The sequence below is a fragment of the Saimiri boliviensis genome, chromosome 1 (genome assembly GCF_048565385.1).
Source record: "Saimiri boliviensis isolate mSaiBol1 chromosome 1, mSaiBol1.pri, whole genome shotgun sequence".
Taxonomy (NCBI): Eukaryota; Metazoa; Chordata; class Mammalia; order Primates; family Cebidae; genus Saimiri; species Saimiri boliviensis.
In genome coordinates this window covers 120744099-120771320 of record NC_133449.1, presented here as the reverse complement: position 1 = coordinate 120771320, position 27222 = coordinate 120744099, and the positions used below count along the sequence as shown (strand labels likewise).

Sequence of the window (27222 nt, the reverse complement as noted above, 5' to 3'; positions counted from 1 at the left end):
TGGGCTGGTGACTTTACCATCTCTGTGCTCCTTATATGCAAAATGGGAATGATAATAATAATAATATCTACCTTATAGGGATGTTGTAGGACTTAAATATGTTGCAAGGTATTTTCTTTGTCAACAAAGCTTAGCTTACTGGATGTGCCTTAGTGTTATGCAGCACTATGATTTCAAGGCAGAATTTGGGTTAACAGTGTTATTGAATTGAGTAACACTTCTATGGAGCCTTGACTTGGAATTTTGCTCAGTCATAGAACACTTTTCTGCCCACTTCTTCCTTTTCTAAAGTGTTTTCTTCACAAACCATGGTGGCCAACCTCTTTTTTCTTTTTTTTCCATTCTGTGTCACCCTAGGCCTTTTATTTTCTCACTGTGTGTCTGCCTCTTCCTGAACAGGTCTCTGTCACTTTGCGTTATTTCTAGACATCCTCATTCCAGCCCTATCTGACTCCTTTGCGTGTGTCATTAGCATGTATTTTGCGTGTCCCTCCCTTAATAAGTCTTAGAAAGGGGATGATGGTGCAACAGAGGTTATTAAGGCAGGACTGGGAGGTATTGAAGGGGGTACAGGAAGGAATTTAGTCTTTTCCAACTGTCTCTGGAGGAAACAGACTTTCAAGGTTCAGAGTACAGAAGCAGACCTCGTTAGCTTCTTGACAAGTTCAGGGGACTCATTGTTGCCCAAAGGGTCAGAAGAAAAATGTTCCTTTAGGGGACATTTTGCGTCATTCAAACTCCGAAGTGGCGGTTGCCTGGATGAAGGGTAAATGGGACCAGGATCAGATCCTCGGGCACCTGAGTCACTAAGGTTTGCTCTTTTTGGACCTCTCCTCTACGTTTCTTTGGGTCTTATTACAGTTTTTTCTCTTCTCCACCATTATGGACACCTGTTAAATACATTTACATGCTGGTGCAAAGAACTGAGCCAGTGTGATTTGGTGTCTCTCTGAAGGATTAGGTTTCAACAAGCTGCAATGATTGCCTCTAGATTACAGGACCGGGGTCAAGAACTGGTAGACTATATGACGTATTTGGCCATTACATGTTTTTGGTTCAGTCCACAATGCTACACCCAAAAAACAAACTGATACTAACCGTTGGTACAATTCCCATGAATGTCTGGATGTCTGGTCTCCCTCTAAGGATCTAGGCCTGCCTGCCTTCATCTTTCCTTTTACTGCACCCATATGGAACCCTGACTTGGAATTTTGATCAGTAATAGGATACTTTTCTGCCCACTTTCTGCCCAGACTCTTGGTTTGCAGACCCTCTTGTTTATCACATATGCATTCTCAAATGTTTGCCATCTAAGCAAAGGAATGGAGGCCCTCCACCACCCTAGATACTGGGATCTCCCAAAAGAGGCAGGCTGGCCCAAGACGACCCACTAAGATACGGTGTTGGTATGTTTTGACTTTTGACTTCCTATTTTTATGTTTATTATAAAATGGGTATTTGCATATTTAATGCACATAATGTTTAAGTAAACACATCTATATTGGCATGCATGTTCACACACTTCTGATGGATGGTGCGCATGATCTAACATGGAGATCCTTGCTGCTACGCTACAGTGTACTTTAACAGTTGTTAAAAGGCGAGTGCATGCAAAACACATGTTAATTCATGAATAACAAATGAGCCAGATGGAGCCGTACCAAGGATGCCAAGAGATAGATAGCTCAAGGAAACAGAGACAAGCACCAGGAGAGAGAGAAAGGGGAGAAAGAAAGAAAGAAAGAAAGAAAGAAAACCAAGTAATATGAACCTTAAAAAGTCCAGATTCTTTATAACCAATTCTCTTAGTCATGGAAGTAGCAACACACGAGTAATATCAAACTCCTATTTTATAACACACATAGAATTCTTGATCAATCAATGTGGAGGTGGAGGAAACTTAAAGAACATCTATTCCTATAGGGCGTTTTATACAGCGGGACTATCGGTCTTCAAGACCTTAAGCAATTTACCCAGGGTCATCCGTGAACCTTCTTTGATGATAAAGACGGTTATTTTAGGTTTCTAGAAAGTGACTAGTTATTGCTGCATCTAGAAAAAGAGGGTGCAGATCTTAAAGATCACCAATAAAAAAAATATGAAAATGTTTTTCGGGTCGGCTGGCTCACACTTGTAATCTTAGTACTTTGAGAGGCCAAGGAGAGCAGATCACTTGAGTTCAGGAGTTTGATACCGACCTAGGTAACATGGTGAAACCCTGTCTCTACAAAAAATATAAAAATTAGTTGGGCTCCGTGGCACACACCTGTAGTCCCAGCTACCTAGGAGGCTATGGAGGGACGATCACCTTAGCCTAGGAGGTCGAGGCTGCAGTGAACTGTGATCACACCCACTGAACTCCAGCCTGGGCAACAGAGCAAGACCCTGTCTCAAAAAGTAAAATAAAATAAATAAAGTTTTCTTTTTCTGTTCATAATCCTAGAATGTACCGCTTATTAGGAACTCATTCTAAGTATTTCTACAAAAATAAAATGAGGTTCCCTGCTCATCTGTTTGAGTCCAGGTCATCACCCATCTGGTTGGTTGTTTTCAGGAAAGAAATATTGAAGAGCACAAAATTCTAGGAAGGCACAGTGAATAAGGACAAAGCTTTGGGGTCAAATGAACTGGGGTCAGGTTCTAGGTCTGCTTGTTACTCACGGTGCGACCTCAGTTAAAGAAGTCAGTTTTTCCATCTATAAGATGGAGATAATGATACTACTTATCAGGTTTTTGGGAAGATTAAATGAGGTGCAACACGGTGTCCAGCACATTGAGAAGGCTCAAAAACTCATAGACATTTTTAGATGCAAATTAGCTTCACGATTTCAGCTCTCAGTTGAATCACCTGTTGGGAATTAATGGCAGTGAAAGCTTCATCAGCTCGTCTTCTGCAGTTTCTGATAAGCTAGGGTTGCCCTTCTTCACTGACAGAAGCAATATGCTCAAGGCACCCTGTCTTTTACGAATGAGTGAAATCACAGTTGACAAGTTGAGGTCTAGGAAAAGAGTCCAGTCTCCCAGAAGCAAGGCTAATGACCAGAGATTAGCTGAGCAGGGCTACTGGTCATAAACACTCCTAACCACAGCACAGGTCTACAGACTTTGAATAATCCATACATTCATCAAGTCTTGCTTTCTTTCAGGAAGAGAAATTGGGTGTTCTGTGGGACAGAGTATGCTCTCAGTTCTGGCCAGAGCAGCTAACCTTTGATTTGCAAGAACATTTTAGGGGGCAAATAACTGATTTGAGTTTTGGTGTAAAAAAGCTTCTTGACTTTTTTTTTTTTTACATCTCCCGTCTTTTCCCCAATTCCTCTTTCCTCTGTCCCAGGGAAGATTGTTGGGACAGATGAAGGTCTCCGAATGTGGTCCTGAACCCATATAAAAGGATGGGCCAGAGCTCTGCCTCTGAGACACCCGCCCACCTTCTGCTGTTGCAGCTCCTACTTCCTCTGTGGCTTCACCTTTGGGTGCCACCCCTGTGGAGGGATAGACTGGGAGCACCCTCCACCTCATCACCACACCATCTTTGAACAAAGCTGCCACCCCTCATGTTCCAACCCAAGTCCGGGGGCTCCAAATCAGCTCTCTCTTTTTCATGAAGAGTCAACCCTGCTGTTTGACTAGCCCTTGAGCCTGGCTTACCCCATGCTTGCTCCCGTGCAAGGGAATGAGCTTGAAGGCTGGTGGCAAAGGAGGTCTGGTGGGAAGGATATTTTATCTCCCAAGTTAAACACTTCTGGGGAGGGGAAAGAGGGTTTGGTACTGAGCTACTGACTGCGGTGGGCACCCTGCTTCAAAAGCCATGGCTGGGCCAGGGAAATCCTGGAAACTGGTGCCACCGCGTGCTTTCCCCAACTCAGGGCTGCCTTCCTGATGCCATTCCTCAGCGTGGCTTCTCTTACCAGTCTGGAATAGAAACGTCTAAAACCCCATTAACTAGTAATCACTCAGGGCCAGTGAGGGCGCCTCCACCACCCCAGGAATATCCAATTAGCAAATCATGATCCGGCCCTCCAGTGAAAGAAGTCAGGCCCATTATCTGTGATGTTCCCAATTAAGAGTGTTTATTCATGAAAGACTGAACTGAGCTGGCCGGGCCTCGAGGCTCCTTCCTTCCCAAAGACTCGCCAGATTAAGCATCACTTCCCACCCCCACCCCAGCCCCCGGGCCTCCCCCACAGTCTGCCCAAATCACGAGGAATTCTGCTAGCAGCAGGATGGAAGAGTCAAATTCTTCCTGTTTGGTCATGCCTGACTTGAGTTCCATGTTTTGTGTGCCTTTTCGGGGGGTGGGAAAATAAATGAGTTGAGCCCTGAGCGTGGCTGTGATTTAGTTAGTATTTATCAATCTCATTTTAGCAGTAAATCTGGCATTTATCAGACACCGAGAATGCCCCAGGTGCTAGGTCTCACTCCTTTTACTTCCTGCTTTCTCTTCTCACTTGCAATTGGTTACGTTTTAACCGCATAAAAACGTGGCACAAAAATTCATCTGCTTTTAGGGCTAAACTGATCCTTAGCGGTTTGTTGGTTTAGCAACCCCTTCCCTTCCTTTTACAAATGATGAAACATAATATTATTAGGTTTGGTTGTTTTATAAACTTCTCCATTTTTATATACTCAGTAATATTTTAATATAGCCATGTAAAAATGCTCATATAATACAGATACCATGAAGTAGAAAAATCGAGTAACACAGTATTTGCTCGGAAGATGATCTTAGTAAAGTCTTCTCATTCTGGAAAAACTGATCAAGGGAAAGAATATTTCGATGCATTCAGAAGAACAGAAATTACTTCCTGCTTGCTGGTGAGGTAATATCCCAGCCTCCAGAGCATTCAGAGCAGGACATTTTAGTCCTCCACATAATGTTCATTTCCTTCCAGTATCAGCCCTCTGAAGTCAAATCCTTTTCCTGCTAAAAAGGGAAATTATATTCCTTGCTATCTTTCCTGCTCAAGCCAGTTGCTTGGGGAAATTAGGGAGCATTGCTCTCCACCAGAACTTGTGTCAGGCTGCTGCGAAAACACAATCTGTCTGTTTATATTTCTAGAGCCAAACACGGTGTTTTCTATAATTCTGATTAGCATCTACTTGGCCCCTTCCTTGAAGTATTCCCTGTGGAAATGTTCCAGATAGAAATCTGTGTGCTCCTACAGTCAGTGTATGCTAGAGCCAGCCCGTAGGAGCTTGAGAGAGCTAATGGATCAAAATTGAAGGAAATTTGAAAACTGATTTTTAAACACACCTAAATTATAGAAACTTACCATTACACAAATAATGTGAAAAACAAAGGCAATAATACTCAAAACTTATTTCTTCTTAATTATTTTACTACTTATTACTGGTTGTACTGCATATGTTCTTGAAGTTTTTGTATCTACTGGACCTGTATAAAGGAAATACCGTAGAATGGTGTGCTTCTGTAACTGAGAATCTCTTCCCAACTACCGGTGTCTCATTGGTAACTTGAAAGCAGCTGTGGACAGAGTATTTACACCATGGAAATTAATCCTAGCACTTTGGGAGGCTGAGGTGGGTGGATCACGAGGTCAGGAGATTGAGACCATTCTGCTAAAATGGTAAAACGCTGTCTCTACTAAAAATAAAATTAGCCAGGTGTGGTGGCACATGCCTGTAGTCCCAGCTACTTAGGAGGCTGAGACAGGAGAATCGCTGGAACCCGGGAGACGGAGGTTGCACTGAGCCGAGATCACCCCACTGCACTCTAGCCTGGGTGAGAGAAAGAGACTCCATTTCCAAAACAAAAACAAAAACAAACAAACAAAAAAGGAAAACAAAGAATGGAAATCAGAAACTCCGTAAGTCAGCACTCACCCCCAGTCTCCGTAGAGCCAGTTGTTAAACATTTCCCAGCAGATTGCTGGATGCAGTACTGTCTGTTGCGTGGAGCTTGCAAACATCAGAAGAGGCCCCAGTGTGGCCAGTGTGATGTTTCACTCTGTATTCCTCACTCATCTGGCAGTGTTGGGCAAACACCTGTTCTGTACAAGTTAATTTTATACACAAGTGAACCATAACTATTCAGTATCAAGTTCTTTATTATTGTACTTTGATTATTTTCAGTGGACGTTGTTTTCCAAATCATATCACATAATTTGCTGCCTTTCAAACAGAAATTTTGACAATACTTCAGTATTTCTTGAACCAGGAGGTATGTAAGTACCACCATAGCTTAGTGCTGGATTGCAATACCCTTGTATACATGAAGATAGGTTTATTCACTATGCTAAATAACCTATACAGATAGGAAATCTTAGTTGTTCCTTCTGCTTTGATTGGTTTTTAAAATAGTCTTCTGGATTAGTGGAAAGATGTCTGCTGTCACTTATCCTTTTAATTAGACAAATAATACATGAATCCACGTTCATAGTGAACAATCTGAGCAGTACATTGATTAAAAAGAGAAAGTCCTTCTCAAACTATTTTCTATTCTCTGCCCAGAAATAATCCTTATTACATTTTGATGTTCTCTTCATGATCTATACATGTATACATGTTATTAAATATAATGCATTTTCATATTATGTACGCATGACTGTTACATACATGGAAATCATAATCACATCTGCTGTGGCAAGATCTTTTTGCTTACATATTGAATTTTTTCCATGATAGTATATGTTGATTTCTGTCATTCTTTAGAATAACTTCAGGATCTCAAAACTTTTAGTTAACCATTCCCCTTCTGATGGCGACTTAGACTGTTTCCATTTTTCCATTTTTATTAAAGCAACATTTAATATCCTTGTTCATATATCTTTGGAAACATGTATACATATTTTTGTAGGATAACTTTTAAGAAGTAGAATTTGTGAGTCATAGCTCCTTTCATTTGTTCTTGTGACCTCAATAAAGTTTACTAATACTGCATTAATGTAGTTTAATATTATACCTATGAGTAAAAAGCCTCTGAATAAAGCTCTGACAGGAATAAGTAATTACTGTTAATAGCAAGATATAAAGGCGAGGCATGGTGGTGGGAACCTGTAATCTCAACTACTCGGGAGGCTGAGGTAGAAGATTACTTGAGGCTGGAAGTGTGAGATCAGCTTGGGCAATGTAGTGAGACCCTGAGACCCTGTCTCTCAAAAAAAAAAAAAAATTAGTCTGGCATGGTGGCACGCACCTGTAGTCTCAGTTACTTGAGAGGCTGAGGTGGAAGGATGGAATTTGAGGCGGTAGTGTACTATGATTGTGCCTGTGAACAGCCATTGCACTGCAGCCTGGGTAATATAGGGAGATCCTATCTCTAAAAAATAAATACAAAAATTGTCATCGATATTAGAGGCTATTCACCAGCTCTCCTCTGGATAGGTGAGCTGGTACAGAGCATATTTGTTTGAAGGTGAGGAGGAAATGTGGTGCTTCTCCGGGATCTTACCCTTCCAGCATGCTCCAGCGGCCTGCCACCTGTCCTTCTCTGCTTCTCCATGCCTGAGGGCTTTCTCCAATATCTCAGAAAGCCATTTTGCCTAGGAAGAGTAGGTCCAAAGTCCTGGGGTATTAACAGCCCCCTGAAGCAGGTCTCAAACAATGGCTGGAGGTGGTGTATAAACACCCCAGGTCTCTCACCAGAAAGGTGGCTCATTCTGCGGCCTGGGCTTTAACACCATTCAACCCCACGGGATTGAGCTCCAGTTGCCCACAGTGGTAGCTGGTTTACAAGGAGCTCTCTGCTGACCACCTTTCCCTCCTTGGGTCACTTCCCTCTTCCTCCACCAGGACCTTCTGCATCTCGCAGATAAATTATCTGCAGTTTTTGGGTTGCTTCTGGAGGAAACCAAACTAGAATGGCTTGTCTTCCCAATATGGTGATTACAGCAGTCTCAGCCACCAAAATGAGATGTTGCTAAGCAAACATAATGCTTTATCTCATTTGTTGCAAGAGACAAGTACTCTCTTTATGAACTAATCAAGTTACGTCTGGCTGCCCTTGTACAAAACTTTGGGACATGATTTGACCGGCAGGGTGTGCTGATTAGGATAATAATGTGTTGCATTTTAATAGACATTCTCTCATGGAGGAAAGACAAATAGCCTTACACAGTCTTTCTTCCCAATGCACTTTGATAGAGAAAGCTCACGGTTGCTTGAGAGTACTGGGCCTACATTCAGAGCCGGGGCAAGTTGGGTGAAATTGAATCAGCTTCACATAAGAATGGAAAGCCTAGAGGCTTTTTTGACCAGGAAGCCAAAAACCAGACAGCATGGACTTCCTCATAAGTCAGTGTTCCCCTGCCTGAGGCTGAAGCCTGGCACCAAGGCACATCACATCATCCCTGGGCCAAGGTCAAAATGCCCTAGAGCACTTCGCTTTTAAGGGACATTTAAGGGAAGGCTTGGGAGTTATTTAAAACTTGTCAGACAAGCTTGTAGTTTCTTTGAGCTGACAGGCCTTTGGTTAAAACTGTCCCCTTTTCCCTCTTGAGCTGGGGCTTTGACCAGCTGGTAGTGACTATCAACTTTTCTATCATTTCACTTGGGATTCTTTTTCTCATCTACATCCATTTATTCTTCTTGCTTTAAACAGCATTTAGATGTTCCTAATAAATGGACCCCAAAGTCATAATCACAATCATAGTAAATCTTTATTAAATGAGGTGTCAGGCATTATGTTTTGTGATTCACAGGCATTAACTCATTGAGTCCTTGAAATAACACTCAGATAAGACAAATAAGATGATTATTATTTCCATCCAGGTGAGAAAAGTAAGGCACAGTAAGGTTTAGTAAGTGGCCTAAGGCCACAAAACTAGGAAATGACAGAGCTGGAATTTTATCCCAGGTGGTCTAACTTCACAGCCCAAGCTCTTAACCTTTTTACGTGGATAAACTGGGGGATCAGACCATTCTTACTTTATAGGATTATTCAGCTCATTTAACTGGGTGACCTTGAGCTAGTCATTTATCTGGGTGGTACAGAAGGTCTCTGAGCTTGAGTCTTTTCCAAGGCAGATGATTATACAGCCTCGTGGGGGTTATAAGGATTGTAGGGGTTGTGTATGGACAGCCATGGCAGGTAGTAGAAGAGGCATCCTATAAGATGTAGTGATTATGATTGTTAATGTCTTATTTTCCATCTGCACATACACATTTTATCTTCCAGTCACACTGAAGAAGCACTTACTCTTCACTAAACACATGGGCCTGGCTACCTAGTCTTCCAACTGCCTAAAATATTCTTTCTCTCCTCTCTCTGATGATCTCCTTTATGACCCAGAGTAAATGTCACCGTCTCTGAGGGACCTCTGTAAATTTCCTTGGAGTTGTGTCTTCATCAGTGATTCCAGCTAACGGTAGGTAGCTTGCTGTTTAAGAGCATAAGGTCTGGAGATAGATTGTTGAGCATCAAGCGCTCCACCCCTTCATAGGTATGTGATGTGGACAAGTCCTTTTATGTGGAAAATGAGAAAATTATAGCACCTGTGTCATAGGATCATTGTGAGGCTTAAAAGAGAGAAATTATATAAAGAGCTTAGCATGGGGTTGGGAGCATAGTACGTGTTCAATAATCTTCTTTATATTATGTTAGCACTATGAATGTACCCATTATGTCATTGACTACTTGCTATTATTGTATTTATTGATAGTCTTTATTCGCACCAGACCACAAACTCCTTCAAGATGGAAATAGTGTCTATTTCTTGTTTTGATTTTTGTGCCTATTTTAATACCTGGAATACAGTAGTCCATTTGATGTTACATGGGTAGACAGATGAGAGGGTGGATAGATGGATAGTTGAATGAATTGTTGGAGATTGCAGCCTGGCTTCACTGGATGGACTAAGGAGCTGGGTCATCTCTGCCAACTGTGATACATTGATTATCACATCAGGAAAAGGAGGGTATGAAGGGTTAAGAGCTAATCCCAAACTCTTTAGTTTAAGCCAAGGACAACGAAGGAGATAAACAAAAACAAAACAAAATAAAAAACCAAGATGCCTGGCGGCTCCACACAGGATAAAAAGTTGACTTAAACTGTCCCAAGATACCGTTCACTTCCAAACATTTGCCTTCACCTTTCCCCACCTCCAATCATAAAAATGCCAAGGTCTCATTCAGAAACCCACTTGTCCATTCAGAGCAGCCCGGTCTGCTATCTGAGCATCAGAAATGCCTCAGACAAATTTGGCTGGCCCAGCGCTTGTATCCAGGCAAGGAAATAGAACGAATCAGGATCTGGGCTTAGGCTTCTTTTCCCGATTCTTGAGGATTCGACAGTTTTACAAATAAGACTAAAGCTTGCTGTGGTGGGAGATCACTGGTCCAGGTGCAGGGGTCCTGTTGCTTGACTGCTATCTTTGAGGACTCTACGTGGTTTCTTGGTCATTAAACCCTGTTTACCAGACCCACATCTAAAATCTTGGTGGAGTATGGGTCCCTGGTACTTAGATTCAATGGGATGAATGGCTCAGAATTCACGCAAGTGAGAATCATCTCATCACAATCTCATATGCACACTATGGCATTATTGACTCTTTCCCTCTTTGTCAGAAGCTAAGTGGAAACAAAAAATAGAACTAACCCATAAAAGTGTTCCTCTGAATATGCTTCCTGTCTTCAAAAAGACCATCTTTCCCACCAGCTAAGGCTCTTACTTCTCTTTTTCTAGAGTGATCACAGAGAGAATCAACTGTATGAACTTTGCCCCTGAACAATTAACAATTATCCAATCATGTATCCACTTCCAACTGGGCTTATTCATTGGGCTTCAGCACTTAGGTGGGATGCTGGGAGAACGTGGGACCAGACTTCGTGCTAAGCTCAAAACAGGAACTTGCTTAACCCTTATAAGAAATACAGGGAAGAAAAAGGAGGGTAAGGGGAAGGAAGTAAAGGAGGAGAAAAGAAGATAAAAGAGAAGGAAAGAAGATGTTAGCCTCTAAGATCTCACACTCCAACCAGGTTGGCAAGCCCAGTGCCCACAGTATGACCAAAGAATTGAAGGCAGTTAGTAATGTGCTGTTGTGCTCGGTGACCCCGGAGGAGAGGTCTATGTAAGCACTGCAAAACGAGATGCCAGGATTAGCCAAAGGGGCTGGGAGAGGTTCATTAGGAAGAAGAAATTTATCATTTCTTAAACCTTTTTTTTAATGGTGAAAACATATATGGAGAGGTCTGGAAATCTGTCCCAAGCCATTCAGCCACAGGAGGAGAGCAGTGACCAGGACAGTGAGGTAATCATAATACCTATCTTGAAGTATTTTGTGAAGATCAAAATGAAGTAATTAATCTAAAGCAAAAAAACAAACAAACAAACAGAAAGAACGATGTACACTGTAAGCGCTCAGGAAAGAGTCACTACTATTATTAGTTTTGTTATCAGAAAATACTCACCAAAACAAAACTGGCTCAACATATCTTTATCTTTTCTATTTTGGAATCATCCTGACAAACATCAGTTATTACTGTTTGGAAGAAGTTCAGAGGGACTGAGAAATCAAAATTTCTGCCTTAAAAAAACACACACACACAATGGCACAGAAAATCAAGCTTTAATTTGCTACAAAATGCTGAATAGAGGAGAAAGAAAGAAAAGCAAAAGCGGAGAGGCTGAATCACAGGCTCAGGTGCCTTCGCAAGGACAGAATGATGTCTGAGGTCTTGAAGAATCGGTGACTTCGAAGGTTCCGCAGTGCCCAAGCTATGTAGGTGGTACTTTGAGAGAAGGCTCCTGTCTGGGACACGCGATGAGCTATCTCCAAATGAAGTGTTGAGGCCCAGCCCCTATCTCTCCTCTTGTCTTTTGCTGCTGATATAGATACATCGTGGACATCAGAAATCTTAATTCTCTAGGATTTCTTCTTTTGTTTCGCTTTGTTTGTTTTTGAGACAGGGTCTCACTCTGCTGCCGAGGCTGGAGTGCAGTGGCATGATCTCAGCTCACTGCAATCCCTGCTTTTTGGGGTCAAGTGATTCTCCTGCCTCAGTCTCCCAGGTAGCTGGGATTACAGGCGTGCACCACCACACAGGGCTAATTTTTGTATTTTTTTTTTTTTTAGTAGAAACGGGGTTTCACCATGTTGGCCAGGCTGGTCTCAAACTCTTGACCTTGTGATTCACCCACCTCGGCCTCCCAAAGTGCTGGGGTTACAGGCATGGAGCCACCGCAACTGGCCCTTAGGATTTCTTCTTAAAATCTCTCTGCAAGGCCCAGAATCTTTCTCTGCTCTACAAAGTCATTCTACATGAATATCAAAATTGAAGACAACCTTGCCACTCCAAGACTTCAGGATTCTTCTTTCTGTGCCCTGACAACTTCCAATGTCATTTTAAAACTAGAGGAGAAGTCGACACTTTGCTTTACAGTGTTGAACCTTCCAGTTCTTCTAATGGGCTTTCTTTTCCTCATACAGACAGGGCTGCCTTTGCTTTGCTCATTGGGAAAGGCCAAGTCGCTTTCTTTGTTTTCTCCTCGGGGCAAACAGCATCCTGCCCCGTCCACCTGTTCTCTCCCTGTGGCCCCTAAGATCTCGGAGTTTGGTGTCTTGTATACTTTGCCTTAGAGAACAAAAGACACACTTTATTGAAATGTCATATGTCAGCTGCGTCCTTCAATTCTATTAAAAACCCTTTCTTTCTTTCCTCTTTCTTTTCTTTTTTTTTGAAAACATTATGGGGAAAAAGGAGAGAAAAGGATTGGGAAGAGCAGCCCACAAAAAAAAAAAAAAAAAAAGAACCAGCAAACCCAACCCCACTTTGGAGAGTTGAAACATCTGCACTTTCTCAGCAGTTTGAAAGGAAACAAAAAATTGCCAAGTGGTATAAAATTTGAAGAAAAATTACCCAAAGGAGGAATGGACGTTAACCACGCTTCAATTCCCCACTATGGGTTGACATTTGAAGTACTTTCTTCTGTCCTCTTTCTTTCTGATTCACAGTGTGTCTAAAGAGGTGAATTGGGCACACAAAACCCAACCTCCTCTTGCCAGGGTGGGTATGAAATATGAAAGCTAGACGATTGTCTGGGCTCAGTGCATTGGAATAACATTGGTTAAATTATGGATAGTTTTTGAATAGTGTCACTTTTTTTTTCTCTGCAGATGGTTGTTCACACAAGGAGCCGGGTCTGCATAATTGTATCACTAATCAGCAGTAAGGCAATTAGTTGTGTAAGTGTGCTATAATCATTCTAACAGAAGAGATGACGAAAAGACAAAAAAAAGGAGGGGGGGGACCAAAATGTCTTTTCTGAATCCATCAACTGACAACCATAATTAGATATATATAATTGAAAATTCCACAGTAGGGGGGCCAGCTTGTACAAATGAATTTTCTCTGCTGCCCTTACGCATTTTTGTCTGTGGCTGAGCATCCCCCTTAGGAAAAGGCAGAAAACTCGTCATTCCCAAAGAGTGCATACTGTACTGGGTATTCTTTCAGGCCAATGATGTCAGAATAACAATTTTTTTTTGGTTTGGGGGTGGGCATGGGCTGGGGGACTTGGAAGTTAGTGTGCTGTAAGGACGAGGGCTTCGCATAAGCTGATATGAAATGCCTTTCTGTGCCATCGCTACTGTTATTTGAACCCGTCCTTCACTGGCCTCATGTCCATCTTTTGGCTCATAAAGGGACATTCCAGGCAGGGCCAACTTATCCACTGGGCACAGGAGGCAAGGTGGCTAGGGGCTAGGGGCTACCACACTTTAAAAGGCCCACTGGAATGTTACACTTTTAATTTCTCTTAAACTTCAAAATAAAACGATATAAATATAATAAAAAACAAATCCAGCATTATAGTCATCTTTAGACCAATGCAGTTATGAAATGTAATTTTTTTATATATTTTTAATGGAGGATGGGGCCCAGGAAAACAAAACTGCTAGGGTCCATTCAAGTTCCAACGTGGGTCTGATCTGGGGCTAACGTGTAGTCCACTATGGAAGTGAGAAAAAGTGGGGTTTGAGAGAGCTCCCTTACAACAAAATATTTCATCCTCAGTTTTTATAGGAAAGAGGAAACTTTATTTAACCAATGCCTGATGATCGAAATGTATAACTACATTTGGGTTAAAAATTCTTAACTGCCCATGAGTTTGTGGAAACTGCAGAAAAGCTTAGCACCGAATTAATCAGACTATAGGTCTCTCCCATCAGACTAGAAATCTTCTTTTTAAATTGGGAGTGCATTCTCCCAACCTCTCTCTCTCTCCCTTTGAATCCACCAACTCTTCTATAATTTAATTGGACAAATCTTAACTGTGATTTTTTTTCCCCTCCCAAAGAGGTGGCACATTGCGGCCAAAACTTGTTAATTAAGTTCTTTAAATGCCCCCAGCTGTGCAATAAGTTTTCAAAGCAACACAACTGCAAACTTATTTATTTTTTTAACATTTGGTGGCTAGTTTTCAATCATGTATTATTCCCTCCTCCTTTTTTTCAGGATGAGAAAAACAGGAATAATCTCTTGGAGAATTCCCATGCATTGTGGAATCTTGGACAGACAGTCAAACTGGAGGTGCCATTAAGTGGTGTCTAATTGGAGCCTGCTGAAGGAGGGGAGTCACAAGGGACAATTCTTTGGTCTCACAGGCAGCTTGGGCATGCACATGTCTGTGTAGAAATAATTCAGAGGAGTACCCAGGAAAGCGAGCTCCCTACCAGGGCTTGAGGACACCGCCTCTCCCTACGGGCAGGTGGGGCCTTGGGGACAGCGGATGGAGCCACGTTCCTCAGAGACAGCCCAGCAGACAGGATGGCCACCTAGGGTGCTTCCGGTGTCCCCTTGCCCCTAAATGTAGCCCATGTTCCCTGTCTTTACCATCTCAGCTTAACTGCTAAAGAGACAGGATTGAAATGGAAGGAAAAACGGAGAAGTGAATTTGCAGTTATCACCCTCTGCAAAGCACCATCTATGATGCTGCCTCTTAGCGGATACATGGAAGATGCTGTGAAGAATCATTTTAGTTAGGATCAAATGGAATCAAATTTTAAAGGGTGAGGATCATTACTAACAATGATGTCATTAATTCACATTTCAGTTTTCCATATTTCAATTCTCTTTTCAAGCACCTTATCATTCCCCTTGAAATGGAGTGTGGACACACGTTTTGCATAAGCCTATGGCATGTCTGTGAACATAATGCACGTCAAGTGTCAGTTTAAAGAGCCAATGTGTAATTTGCTACATTCTGTAATCCTCAGCAGACACGTTTCCGTTGATATGAGGACTTCTCTATCCTGAGTCCATGTATTTTCACCATACACAGAACTTCCCAGCAGGGTCTACCTCCAGCGCCGTGCTGGACGTACAGCTTGAAGAAACAATAACTTTTTCCACCTTAGACCAGTAAGCTTTGAGGGTAGTTACTACAGTGTAATTGCAGCCTGACTGATACAATTAGATTATTGTAGATTCTGTACTCAAAGGTGACTTGGGGGCCAGATAAGGCCCACAGAAATGTCTTGTTTGGCCCATGACATGTTTTCTTTAAAAAATATATAGCCGGGCGCGGTGGCTCAAGCCTGTAATCCCAGCACTTTGGGAGGCCGAGGCGGGTGGATCACGAGGTCGAGAGATCGAGACCATCCTGGTCAACATGGTGAAACCCCGTCTCTACTAAAAGTGCAAAAAATTAGCTGGGCATGGTGGCACGTGCCTGTAATCCCAGCTACTCAGGAGGCTGAGGCAGGAGAATTGCCTGAGCCCAGGAGGCAGAGGTTGCGGTGAGCCGAGATCGCGCCATTGCACTCCAGCCTGGGTAACAAGGGCGAAACTCCGTCTCAAAAAAAAAAAAAATATATATATATATATATATATATATATATATATATATATATATATATATAGTTGCACACATAAAAATCTGGCAACTCCGGACTTGCGTTCTTCCTGTGTAGCCCCAGTCACCTGGAGCTCAGGGCAGCAGCCTCCAGCATTCTCCGTCCTCTGAAGCTAGGAGGGAATTCACATGATCTGTAGCCCAAGATCTTTCCACAGCTGGAGAACGGGAGTGTGGGGTGTCTCTTCTCTTCGCTTCTCCTGGATGCCAAGGCAAAGGCAATGGCCAGGATTGCTTTGGCTTCATTTCCCAAGGGGTGCTGCATGAGGTACTTACTGAAGTAACTGACTGTAGGTGTGAGTAGGGGCTGCAGATCTGAGAACTGGGTTTCTTGCACCCTGTATGCACATTGATGGTATGCCAGTGTCCACTGGATAGGGCATACCTTGGAGGGAGTTAAAACCATTGGAATGGTCCCTTGCCAATTTCACACATATCACACTTAGCCATGGCAGAGAAGACACTTAGTGCTGGTAGGTGCAGTGCACTAATGACCAACTTCCCCTCCTTACCCCCTCCTTGCTCTCCTTCAAATACCCCTTACCCTTTTCCCCATGCGCATAGAAAGACTGGTAGCTGTTTCTCTCTAAGCATGCCTTCTGTATCTCTTGCATCCTCAGCATCTTCTCCCGATGGATGATTCAAGATCCATTTGTTGCTTTTTTCTTATCCTCATGGCTTCAAAAAAAAGGCACCTTTCTGGGACTCATTGCCTTCTATTCCCCAGAACCTCAGCTGGAACAGTAAATCAGAGGGAAGCCGTAGATGCTTGTCAAAACCTGGGTTAAAAATAAGTCACTGAACTTGGATGGAGCTGGAGATCATTATTCTAAGTGAAGTAACTCATGAATGAAAAAACTAAATATCCTATGTTCTCATTTCTAAGTGGGAGTTAAGCTATAGAGACGCAAAGGCATAAGAGTGATATAATAAATTTTGGAGACACGGGGAAGGTTGGGAGGGAGGTGAGGGATAAAAGACTACACATTGAGTACAGTGTACACTGCTTGGGTGATGGGTGTGCCAAAATTTTAGAAATCACCACCAAAGAACTTAACCGTGTAACAAAAACTCACCTGTATCCCCCAAAACTACTGGATTTAAAAATTATATATATATATATATATATATATATATAATTATTATGTTTTTGACATGAATTCTCACTCTGTCACCCAGCCTGGAGTGCAGTGGCATGATCTCAGTTCACTACAACCTCTACCTCCCCTCCCAGGTTCAGGTGATTCTCCTGCCTCAGCCTCCTGAACGGCTGGGATGACAGGCGTGTGTCATCATGCCCAACTAATTTTTGTATTTTTGTTAGAGACAGGGTTTCACCATGTTGGCTAGGCTGGTATTGAACTCCTGACCTCAAGCGATCTGTTCACCTTGTCCTCCCAAAGTGCTGGGATTACAGGTGTGAGTCACCTCACCTGACCAATAATACTTTAAAAAAAAAAAAAAAAGAAAAAAAAATGCAAAGGAAAATAAAGTTCAAACTTCAAATAATTAAATTAAAAAAAATAGTTTCTGAGATATAGTCTATCCACCATGGGATGAGGCCACAGAAAACAACCTGAGCTGCCCCACACCCGGCACCTGAGGTCTAGTATCTTTCCTGCCTTTGTTTTCCTCTCTGGGCAGCTTTCCCTCCTTTCTGAGTGCTGTCAGCACAAAGGATCTTCCTCTCTCAGCATCCTCATCTGTTTCCAAGATGTGGCACAAGCTTTGAGCAAAATCATAAAACAGAACAAGATTTTCTTCTCCAAGGTCCCTAGCTGGGCCATCTCCTTTGCCTGGCTATGATGTTCCTTACCCTTGATTCCTAAGTATTTTTCTTCCTGACACCCCAGTTGACACTAAAGCTTGCTCTCAGTATAAATTTATCTCATTTAGGCAAATTATGTCCCCGTATGACCTGTCTCAGAGCTGCTGGCCTTTTAAGCCCTCCTAAAGGTTCCCTCCCTGTTAAAGCTTATTTGCCATTACACTCAGGACACAGACTTATTTTCACGGCAGAGCGCCTTCCCAGGAACTAGAAGTGACACCTGGTCAGTGGAAGCTAGTTTCACCTTTGGAGAATGGCTTCCTTATTTTCTGGGATGCTGGCTCCCTTTCATCTCCCTGGGATGTCGCCGTTCCCTCACCAGTCAGGCATGCCTGCTCCTGAGCTCTTGGACCTGGTCCGGCTTTTGAGCTGATCCTCTGTATCTTCCCTTTGGCTTTCTCCTTCCAAGCCATCTTGCAAAGTGAAAAACAGATAGATAGAGCCGTTTTGCAAACTACCCTGCTGAGCAATTCCGGGACTGACTCCCCAAGAGTGGCAGCCTGGGAGAGCAGTTAAGAGCACAGGCTCTGAGGCCAAAGTACAGAATTTGTATCCTGGCTCTGCTACTTCTTAACTGCGTGATCTTGGGCAGGAGACTTAAGCTCCAGGTGTCTGTTTTTTTTCCACTTGTAAAATGGAGAGGGATAAAACAGCACAGGCTTCTGAGTTAATACATGCAAAACACTTCAAACATTACCTGACATCTTGGCGGAGCCTGGTAAACATTAGCTACTCATTTAGCTCAGCCTAAATAAGCGCTCAGGGTCTCCGCTCCCTTCTCTTTGTCTCTTTTGCCCCTTTTCTGGAGCCAGTTTTCTAGATTTCTTGCATAGTGTGCCTCTGACTGTATCCTGGTCATCCTGGGAGGTCTCCTGTCTGACTTTGGGTTTGTCCTGAACCATAGTCACTTTGCATGGCTTTTCCTCCCAACCTCCTCACCCTTGCAATATAGCCCTCCTCAGGTTGGTAATGTCTTCACTTCACCTCTACTTCCCTACCATGACTTGCGGATAGCTCTGCTCATGACAGCTGCTCAAGAAAGAGTCTCTTTAGCTTTATAATGGTGGCTGGTTTTAGCAACTTTTTACCTCCAAGACCCTATGAGCACAGCCTTCTGCTGCTTCATATTTATCGGGCTCCTTTTCATTTGGTCTCCCACTCAAATTATAATCATAAGCGAGCCATGAATTGGGGTTATCCACCATCTTGCAAGGCCAGTCAGTCACTTTTTGGTTTAGAGAACCACCAGAGTAGGCTCAGTGCAATGGCTTGCCCCTGCAATCCCTGCACTTTGGGAGGCCAAGGCAGCCAGATCATTTGAGGTCAGGAATTCCAAGACCGGCCTGGTCAACATGGTGAAACCCACCTCTATCAAAAATACAAAAATTAGCCAGGCATGGTGATATGCCTGTAATCCCAACTGCTCGGGAGGCTGAGGCAGGAGAATCTCTTGAACCTGGGAGGTGGAGTTTGCAGTGAGCAGAGATAACACCACTGCACTCCAGCTTAGGTGACAAAATGAGACTCTATCTCAGGAAAAAAAAAAAAAAAAAAAAAGACGGGCAGAGAGAGAGAGAGAGAGAGAGAGAGAGAGAGAGAGAGAGAGAGAGAACCACTAGAATTAAGTCTATATCAGCCTGCTGGAGGTGGGAGCTGCCATCTGCAAATGTTGAAATGTATGTCTTCTCACCCTAAATCCCAATCTTACCCTAAATCCCAAGCTGTTCTATGCCATGCCAGCTACCCAGAGAAGTCCTCGGCTATGCGTTGTTTGGGTTATTGTTTTAGCTGTCATTAAGCCACATGCATTCCTGCTTATGTAATCATCTGAGAACTATGAGTTAACCTGGGAACTGCCAGAGACAGGCTGCTTGTACTTAGTAGCTTTATAACTGATGACCAGGCCTCAGGATAATGACAGCTTGGCTGCCCCAGTCACTCCATTTTATGTAACTGATTTCTCAAGAAGCAAATGCATCAGCTAATTTTGTCTATATGAGTCAGTGGTATGGATGCAGAAATGGACTGAATTTTAGGATTCAAAGAACCAGGCAAGTTCTAAACATCCCATCCTGGGCCTGTTTGGTCATAGATCAAACTTTGGTCCTGGAAAGTAGAATTTGATCTGCACAGTGCCTTTCAAAAAATTAGATTTGAGTCCTGTTAAGAAACTCGGATCTCCTCCAGTTTGCTGCAATCTCCACTCTTCCCTTTTGTTTTACATTTGGTCTGCTTTATTCATTTATTTTGATCTGCTTGGTCAATGAGACTATTGGGTTTACAGCTAAAAAGCTGAGTGCTTCCGTTAAAAATATGAAAACTCATTACAGAGACACAGAAACATGCAGTTTAGTACTGAAAGGGAAAAGGGAGTGTAATTAAAAATAATAATAATTGTAGTCCCACCTTTCCAAGTGGAGAATGTGAGGCCAAGTAACATAAAACCATCTGCGACCCATGAGTATCTGTTGACATAGTCTTTGTCATCTTGTTGCCTCAGAAGAGATAACTTCTCTGGAATTTTTTTTTCTATTTTGAGATGGAGTCTTGCTCTGTTACCCAGGCCTGCCGTGCATAATGGCATGGGCTCGGCTTACTGCAACCTCCACCTCCTGGGTCCAGGCCATTCTCCGGCCTTGAGTAGCTGGGATTACAGGCACCTGCCATCATGCCTGGCTAATTTTTGTAATTTTGTAGAGATGGGGTTTCACCATGTTGGCCAGGCTGGTCTCGAACTCCTGACCTCAGGTGATCCACTTACCTCAGAATTCATTTGAGAAGCATAAAAGCTATAGAACTATAATAATCATAGTAGCATCATTTGTTAAGGATATCAGGTCCTGATACACAGAACTCATGTGCCAGCTGTCATCTGCTGTGGCCTTGAGCTTGTCCCTGGCCAAACCTGAATAACTTCTTCTTTACCTGGAATGGCTCACTCCTACCAAAGCATCAGTGAGTGTTGTAGATTTTACTGAAGATCTTGGAATGGAGACAGAAGAAGGGATTGATGTCATTGTGGACCCAATCTTTCTCTTAGGAATCTTCCCTAGATGTATATTCTCCTCCTAGTATCATTCCTCTGCCTGCTACTGACCAGGTCTCTCCCTTAAGCCTTCTTTACGTCAGCCTCTCTAACCCCAGACTTCCATATGCCTCCCCAGGGCTTTTCTGTCCTCTTTCCTTATGTTGAGTGACAGCTCTACTCCAGTTTCTGTCTCTTTCTGCCGCTTAATACTGCTTTCAAGTGTGAGGATGGAAATTTTGCTTGTGCTCAGCAATTAAAAACTTCTTCCGTTCTCATGACCTACCTCTATAAATATGACAATGAAAGATTATAAATAATAGCAAGAAACCATTTTTGTTCCTCTAAACATACATGGTCTCTAATCCTCACCACAAATTTGCAGTGAGATACATATTTTTTGTACCTCAAAGTAAAAAAAAAAAAAAGAACAGAAATCAGGGAGGTCACGTCACTCGCCCTGGGCCACACAGCTTGTAAGTGCTGCAGATAGAACTTACTCAGGCCTGACCCAAACTCCTTCTTTGCCATGTGGGGGCATTGGAAGGCAGATAGTAGCAGGACTGATTTAATTGATCTGCTGGCATGAATTCTAGGTGACTCTTCTCTTTAATCGCTATTGGGATCTCATAACTCAAAGGTAGCAATTTTTGTTAAACACCCTCTTTTGAAAGATAATTCACCTTCAGGATGCTTTTCGATATTTGGAAAGAAACTCCTAATGAGGATACTTCTCCAACTTTTCTTTCTCCTCTTCATCTGAACCTTATTAGAATTCAAGCCTATACATTGCTACGGACAGTGGTCTCATTGCTTTACTTCTTTAATTAGTATTGTCATTTTTAATCCACTGGAAAGAAGACCGGGAGATTGAATATCTCAACAGACATGTTATTCTGAAACTCCAGCAGTGACAAATTCAAAAACTCACATCCAAGATTTGTTTTCCTATGCTATCCTATTAGCTCAGAGTACAGAGACTTAGGTATCTTTTCCTCTTTTGAGGGCTAATTCTGAGCCATTTTTGGTTACCATGCATAAGATGTTTTAAAACCGAGTTGTCAGGCTGTTAAATGTCTTCGCCATGGAGTGTTCCAGTAATTCAATCCCTCTGAGTTGCTCTGGGTGTCTTAAATGTTTTGATTACAAATACAGGAGGGAAACTGCTGTCCTGAAGTCTCCCCTTAAATCTTCTTATGGATTAATTTGCTGTGTGGCCTGAAATAGGTCAAAAGGTTTTGGCTCAGGAGTAGAATTCTAGAAATAATCACCCTATAGACACTCTAAATCAATCATAATTAATGCACTTGCCCAGTTCTGTCAGCTGATTGCTGCTAGAGGGTGAAATAAAGAGACCCTTTCTAATACAATTTGAAAAGAGATCAAATCTGTCATTTCATCTAATAATTGAGCCAAATGAGAAAAGAGAAGGGTCAAAGTTCACTGCATGACCTTATGTAAACCCAATAATGCATAATTCATTTCCTTTTCATGGAATTTATAAGCTGCTGTAAATGGACAGGATAGAATCTTCTGCCCTCCCTGGCTTCTCCCAAACTCTTCTTGCTTCTCCTGAAACGCCATGCAGAGCTGCCCAAACTTTTCAGTGGCATATTCTGGCTGCATAATCCCCAAACCTTCAATACGGGCCGGCATTTAATTCATTCTCCCAAGCGTGTGAAGTTAACAACTGAATAAATCACTGGCAGCTCTCTCTGAATGATATAAAACCTGTAATTTATTTATTGAGCGTTACAAATACAGTTACAACATGTTTTCATGCAAAATGCTTTCCCTCTTTTTAATATTATCCAAAGAAAGAATCTGGGTTTTGAGTTCTGGAAATGGAGTTTGGAAGACAGTGTGTTTGTGGATTGTCCGTTCTTTGCTGATGCAGTGATGTTAGGAAACTGGGTCTCTTCCAAGCTTTGGCACCATTTGGGATGAGGCAAGGTGGGACAGAAAGAAAGAAAGCGTGTTTGAGGAAAGCTTCTAGTCACTTCTGGGACTCCGCCAAGCATCTATACTCAAGTTTACCAAAACTCTGAAATGGGTGCCATCAAAACTCTTCTTTTAAATGCACACAGTCAAGAGTTCTTGTCTCAAGACCTATTGATACTCTGGGTGCAGTGGCTCATGCCTGTAATCCCAGCACTTTGGGAAGCTGGGGTATGTGGATCACTTGAGGTCAGGAGTTTGAGACCAGCCTGGCTAACATGGTGAAACCCCATCCTTACTAAAAATACAAAAAAAATTAGCCATATGTGGTGGTGTGTGCTTGTAATCCCAGCTACTCGCCAGGCTGAGGAGAGAGAGTCACTGGAACCCAGGAGGAAGAGGTTGCAGTAGGCCCAGATTGCGCCACTGCACTCTGGTCTGGGAGACAGAGCAAGACTCTGTCTCAAAACAAAACAAAACAAAACAAAACAAAACAAAACAAAACAAAACAAAGACAAACAAACAAAACCTCTTGATAGCAGCCAGCCATTTACCTTTAAAAAACAAACAAACAAACAAAAACATTCATTTCACCATTAAAGTAGCTATGCATTCGATTTTTGTGGGTAATACATGAAGGGATTGCATTCTCTCTAATGAAGTCAGCTGAAGATGCCTTTAGAACTTCTAGTCGCTATTTCATGTTCTTTTCACAGTTACCACATCTGACTGTTTAACTGAAGCCCTTCAGACTGGATAGAGAGAATCCTAGGGATCCAGCCATTCAGCGTGCTACGTGGTGTTCACGACATTTACAAAACTTTTGTCTGTTTGTTATCTGATGCTCAAGTCTTCCAAAATATGTTCATTTCTTTGCTGCTTTTGTATTGTATATTCCTCTGCACCACTGTAAGGATAAGCTTTCTAAAATATGGATGTGATCTTGTCAGTTCCTGCTGTTGGAAGCTTCCATGTACTGGGAAAGGACAAGTCTAAATTGGCTCCATCTTTCCAGAGAAGGCTTTGTTTGACATTATGGAACAAAATTGGAATTTGACTTATTCTTTGACTCTCAAAGTCCCACTCTTCACAATTTGCCCTAGATAAATTACAAAAAACTGATAAATATGGATAAAGATATATATATACTTATATATGATATGTATTGTAATTTTAAAAACAACCTAAAGTCTCATCATTAGGAGATTGTTAAGTAAATTATGATATTTCGCTGGGTGTGGTGTCTCACGCCTGTAATCCCAGCACTTTGGGAGGCTGAGGAGGGTGGATTACGAGGTCAGAAGTTCAAGATCAGCCTGGCCAACATAGTGAAACCCCTCTCCACTAAAAATACAAGAATTGGCTGGGCATGGTGGTGCGAGCCTGTAGTTCCAGCTACTCTGGAGGCTGAGGCAGGAGAATCACTTGAACCCAGGAGGTAGAGGTTGTCGTGAGCCGAGATCACACCATTGCACTCCAGCCTGGGCAACAGAGTAAGACTCCATCTCAAAAAAAAAAAAAAAGAAATTCCTTTAATTTCTAAGTTAAAGAAATACTCTGTAGGCATTAAAAATGATGTCCTCAACCACATGGAAAGAAATTCCAAACACGTCTTTAAGTAAAAATGCATGTTATGATACAGGCTGAGAAGTACGATCCTATTTTGTTTTTAGACTATCTTTCTCCATAAGTAGAGAAGAGAAAAATGAGTACTTTGCAGTTTATCATAAACCAATATCACAACATTGGCAAGAATGGGACAATGACAGAATTTCAATCAACGCGGTGAATGATGGGCTCAAAAAATAAATGATGTTAGGATATTTGACAATCCATGAAGAATCCAAGAAGAAAAAAAGCTATAGAAAACTCCGGATTTCAAATGTTTAAAACCTTAGCCTGAAAAGTATATTTCTTCTGTATAAATTATTCGTATATGTGCATATGCACATACACATGCAGACAAACTACATATACATAAAGATTGATTTGCCAACACTGAAATTAAAATTTTTAATATGACACAAAACGTCACAAGCAAAGTTAAAAGACAAGCCAAAGACCAGGATAATATTTTTTCAATAAATATCACCAATAGATGATATATAAAATCCTAAGATAAAAGAACTCATAGACAAACAAATCACAAAAGACATGTACTGGCAATTCACAGAAGAAAAAATTCAAAAGTCCCATGAACACATGAAAAGACATTCAGCATCTTTAGTAATAAAGGAAATGCACATTTTTAAAAATGGCAAAGTTTGTGAAGTATGACAGTGTCAAGTGCTGGTGAATACATGGAGAAATAGGAACTCTTATACATTGCTGATGGCAATTGCTTCACATTATCAAGCAACGTGCAAATAGCCATTGAGGTTAAGCATGTACTACAACCCAGCAGTTCCATTTGTTGGTGCACATGTTAAAGAGATTCATTAGGTGTACAGATTATAGTCTGTTTCTTTAAAAATAAAAGTTTCAAGGAGACAAGAAAGAGGATATTCATAGTTGGGGAGAGCAAAACATGAACAATCTACGTGCCCACTGATAGTGCACTAGATACACAGCAGTGATATTTATACTATAAAGGGACAATTGCTGGTTTGATATTTATACTATAAAGGGACAATTGCTGGTGCAGACCATTCAGGTTCAAATCCAGGCCGTACCATTTATTAACAGTAGAACCAAGGACAATGACCAAACTGCTCTGTGCTTTACTTTTCCCATCTGTAAAATAGGAACCATAGCATAGGATGAATTTATCTTAATGAAGATCAAAGGTTAATGTGGAAAGCATTTAGAATAGTCTCTGGCACACAGTATCACATGTGATTTACTATCATTATTATTATAGAATAATCAAAGTAAAGACAAAAATCCTAGATCTTTTTTTTTTTTTTTTTTTGAGACGGAGTTTCGCTCTTGTTACCCAGGCTGGAGTGCAATGGCGCGATCTCGGCTCACCACAACCTCCGCCTCCTGGGTTCAGGCAATTCTCCTGCCTCAGCCTCCTGAGTAGCTGGAATTACAGGCACGTGCCACCATGCCCAGCTAATTTTTTGCACCTTTAGTAGAGACGGGGTTTCACCATGTTGACCAGGATGGTCTCGATCTCTTGACCTCGTGATCCACCCGCCTCGGCCTCCCAAAGTGCAAAATCCTAGATCTTTATGCATTCACATTGTTAAATATCAGAACTTAGTGTTGAGGAGAAAAAGCAAGTTGTAAGATGATATATACTGCATGGCTCCATATGAAAACATCTATGCTGTCTTTGAAAAAGTACATAAAGCAGTATTATTTGTTGCTATGATAATACCTATGAAAGAGAAGTATCAGAATATGCACAGAGAGATTCAATCTGTGCTCAGTTCCGGAGAGAAATGGGCTAAATCAAGAAAGGGTGCTGCTTTAAGTATATTTATGTTGTTTTATTTTCTTTAAAAAAGAGAGATCTGAAGCCGAAAAAAAACCTATTAATGATTATAAAATTTCCGTGGTGAGTATACAGGAGCCTGTTACGTTATTCTCCAAACTTTGTTTAAGTTGAACATTTTTAATTTGAAATAATTCTAGAGCCACTTTCAGTGATATAAAATAATACAGAGATATCCCATGAACTCTTTTGAGATTGGCTTCTTTCACCCAACATATTGATCTAGAAACTGCCGGGGGCGGTGGCTCAAGCCTGTAATCCCAGCACTTTGGGAGGCTGAGGCGGGCGGATCACCAGGTCAAGAGATGGAGACCATCCTGGCCAACATGGTGAAACCCTGTCTCTACTAAAAATACAAAAATTAGCTGGGTGTGGTGCTGTGTGCCTGTAGTCCCAGCTACTTGGGAAGCTGAGGCAGGAAAATTGCTTGAAGCCGGGAGGCGGAGGTTGCAGTGAGCCGAGATTGTGCCACTGCACTCCAGCCTGGCGCCTGGCAACAGAGCAAGACTCTGTCTCAAAAAAATAAAATAAAATAAAAAATAAATAAATCTTAAAAAATTTAAAAAAAGAAATGTATCCAGCTGGTTGCATCTCTAACTAGTGCATTTTTATTGTTGAGCAGTGCTGCACAGTATAGATGTAACACATTTTGTTTCACCATTCACCCATTGAAGGACATTTAGGTTGCTTTCAGTTTGGGGATATTATAAACAAAGCTGCTATAATCATTTGCATAAAGATTTGTTTAAACAGAAGTGTTAATCTTGGATGAATGCACAGGAATGCAGTTGCTAGATCCTATGGTAATTGCATGTTACATTCTTAAGGAAACTAACAAATTGTTTTTCAGATGGCTTTGCCATTTTGCATCCCCACCAGCAATGTATGAAGGGTGTAAGTTTCTCTGTATCCTCGCCACCATTTGGTGTTGTCATCCTTTTAATTGCAGCATTCTGATAAATGTGTAGTGGTATCTCATTGTGACTTTCCTAATGGCTGATGATGTTGGACATCCCTAGATCCCAAAGATTATAGTCTGTTTCTTTAAAAAAAATTTCAGCTGGGTGTGGTGGCTCACGCCTATAATTCCAGCACTTTGGAAGGCAAGGCGGGTGAACCACCTGAGGTCAGGAGTTTGAGACCAGCCTGACCAACATGGCGAAACCCCATATCTACTA

General features: G+C 41.9%; 1 long non-coding RNA gene across 1 annotated transcript in view; it reads left to right on the top strand.

Annotated features, from left to right (window-relative positions):
- LOC141585160 (uncharacterized) overlaps positions 1–15784 on the top strand; it is a 31247-nt gene extending 15463 nt beyond the window's left edge. The window contains exons 2-3 of the long non-coding RNA XR_012518513.1: positions 13074–13142; positions 14413–15784. This is a non-coding gene — a long non-coding RNA (uncharacterized LOC141585160). The remainder of the gene's footprint in view (positions 1–13073; positions 13143–14412) is intronic.
- Positions 15785–27222: the final 11438 nt, after the last annotated feature.